General features: G+C 48.1%; 1 long non-coding RNA gene across 2 annotated transcripts in view; it reads right to left on the reverse strand.

Annotated features, from left to right (window-relative positions):
- Positions 1-1,359: 1,359 nt before the first annotated feature.
- LOC104913233 overlaps positions 1,360-2,730 on the reverse strand; it is a 15,895-nt gene continuing 14,524 nt past the window's right edge. Inside the window, exons 2-4 of one of the 2 annotated variants that reach the window (XR_004161369.1) lie at positions 2,151-2,228; positions 1,673-1,831; positions 1,360-1,568 (exon numbers count right to left, since the gene is read on the reverse strand). This is a non-coding gene — a long non-coding RNA (uncharacterized LOC104913233). The remainder of the gene's footprint in view (positions 1,569-1,672; positions 1,832-2,150; positions 2,229-2,730) is intronic. The other variant, XR_004161370.1, reaches the window with a different exon arrangement.

Raw genomic sequence — 2,730 nt, forward strand, 5'->3', positions numbered from 1 at the left:
AAATCAAAAAAAAAAAAACAAAACAAGCCAACAAACAGATGAGGATGTCCACATTCCTGCTTAGTGCAAAGCAGCATGTTCCTCCCCTTGCCAACCAAAAAAGCAGCAGATCCACACATTCAGTCTCAGTTGTTTTACCACGTTGCCTTTGCCGCAGCACATGGCAATCTGTGTCTAGCAAAAACTGCCAACAGAAATGAAAAGCACACTGCTGCTTCCCCCACTCCCACTGTGACCCCACAACATCCACACAAATCCCCTCCAGGAGTTGACCACGCAGCACAGCACAGCTCCTGCAGATGGATGGAGGAAATATCTGAGCACACAGACCTGCTTGGTCATGGAGTTACAGGTATTAAATAATACAGGTAATTTTCCCCCCCCCATCTCACATTCCTGGGAGTTCTCACATTGTTTTTGAGCTCTCGCTTTGGAGCTCACATTCCAGCTCCTATTTTCTCCCTCCCCACCCTGCCAGTTGGAAAGCAAGTCCTGTCTGAGGAGGTGTGTGCATGGAAAGAGCCATCAGGATCCAGCTGAGCGAGCTGGTTCTTGCTCCCCAGGCTGGCTGCATGCCGTGCCTCCAGGCTCCAACTCACCACCAAGCACTTCTCTCTCTTCAACTGAGCTGGAGGCTCCAATTCTCTTATCTACCAAAATTATCCCAGCAGACCTGGATTCATCTCCATTGCCCGCAGTTCTGGTTCATCAGGGAGCAGCATCAGGGGCAGCCGGTGACATACAGCTTCCTCAAGGCGAAGGAGGGTTTTGAACAAAAGTAGAGTAGTGCTTAGAAGACACAGTGAGAAAACCACTCCCCCCCACATCTTGAAGTACCAAGCCAGGAACCAGTCTTCCTGCTTTTCTCCCTGTAAGACAAAAGGATCATTAAAGTTGGAAACAATATTCCAGATCACAAACTCCAACCACCAACCCAGCCCCACCATGACCACTAACCATGTCCCCAGTCTCCACAGTTATTGAACACCTCCAGGCACGGTGACTCCACCACCTCCCTGGGCAGCCCATTCCAATACCTCACTGCCCTTTCTGTGAATAAATTTTCCCTGATATCCAACCTCAACCTCCCCTGGCACAACCTAAGGCTCTCACCCCATCACACAACGCAGCACTGCAACCTGCACCAACCAAGGGCAACCACACCCAGCACTGTGGCACTGAAGGCTGGAGAGACTGACTCCAGGTATTCCACACTGCTGCAAAGCCAGGACTGCTGATGACTAAGTGAGGCTGAAGCCTTGCAATTACACAGACAAAAGCATGCATAGACCCACTCAATCCTTCCTCAGCAGCACATCTGACACTGGAAACCACCCTGACTTTGCCAACCCACCATCATATCTTGGGGCTTCCTCCGTTTAATGCTCAAGGACCTGCCTTTCTAGGATCAGCAGCTGCCCAGCTGGAGTTCCACTCCACAGCTCTTCAGAGCCCATGTGCTACCAACCCAATTTCACATTGGAGAAGCTCTCTGGACTCAGCTGATACACAGATCAGTTGTATGCAACATTACACTTAGTTTCCATTCATTTTCACACTCAGAGGATCTGTAAAAACAAAAATAAAGCATCATCTTCAAAGTGTCACCCAGCCCAGCAACAACAAATCCAAACAAAAAAAGTAAAATTTTAAATCAAAACCTGTGAATTACCTCAAACAATCTCATTCAGATTTTTATTCACGTTCCAGGGTGCATCTCCAAATGTGAATTAATAAGAGATAAGCTTGCAATATTTTTGATGGGCTGATATGTCAGCATCTTTTCCATTTCAATTAGGAAGGATAGAGCAATTGTATTCCTCGGCTTTGGCTGGAAAGGAAACATGTTATCTCCTCAGGGTGAGGATCTTCCTGCACTCCCATCTCTGGGATCTCCTGCCAGGTTAGCCCTAAAATAAAGGGATTGCAGGAGGAAGTTGCTGGCACTGGGGGAAGGTTTATTAATGTTTTCTTCAAATAATGGCCTCTACCTCAGAGATGAGGGGATCAGACTTGTCTCAGCAATATTCTTCTTCCTTTTGCAGCTTGCTGAGTTTCCCCCTTACAGACTTGGTCCAGGCCAAGGAAGGTGGAAGACAACACTGTGCCTCCTTTCGACATTAACCATGAAAACAGAAGGAATTCCTCACCTACACTGAGTGAGTACTGCTGCTCATCCAAGCCAATTGCTGGCATCTGAATTTCACAAGACCAGTCACACACAGTACCTGCAAGGGGAAAGAAAAATTTAAAAAATGATTTCTTAAAAATTCTCAATCTTTATCTTATGATTCATCTTGAGCCATCTTGGTCCTTTTCCCTGAAGGCAAATTCCAGCTCTGCATCTAGTCAGAACCTGAGGAGCAGTGGGGCACTGACCTGCCCCCAGTTCTCTCCCCAGTTATTTGGGGCAGGGAGTCAGAAACACCATGAGAGATAGTGGGATCATGTGGAAGAATCCAACAAAGCAGGACAGCCACTGGTGTACAGCAAAGAGGAGGTCAGAGCACCTTTACCAAGCAAGGAAAGCTGCAGCTAGAGATCACAGAATCACAGAATTGTAGGGGTTGGAAGGGACCTCTAGAGATCATTGAGACCAACCCCCCTGCCAAAGCAGGTTCCCTACACCAGGTCGCACAGGTAGGCGTCCAGGCGAGACTTGAATATCTCCAGAGAAGGAGACTCCACAACCTCCCTGGGCAGCCTGTTCCAGCGCTCCGTCACCTCACC

Source organism: Meleagris gallopavo, chromosome 15 (assembly GCF_000146605.3).
Source record: "Meleagris gallopavo isolate NT-WF06-2002-E0010 breed Aviagen turkey brand Nicholas breeding stock chromosome 15, Turkey_5.1, whole genome shotgun sequence".
NCBI classification, from domain to species: Eukaryota; Metazoa; Chordata; class Aves; order Galliformes; family Phasianidae; genus Meleagris; species Meleagris gallopavo.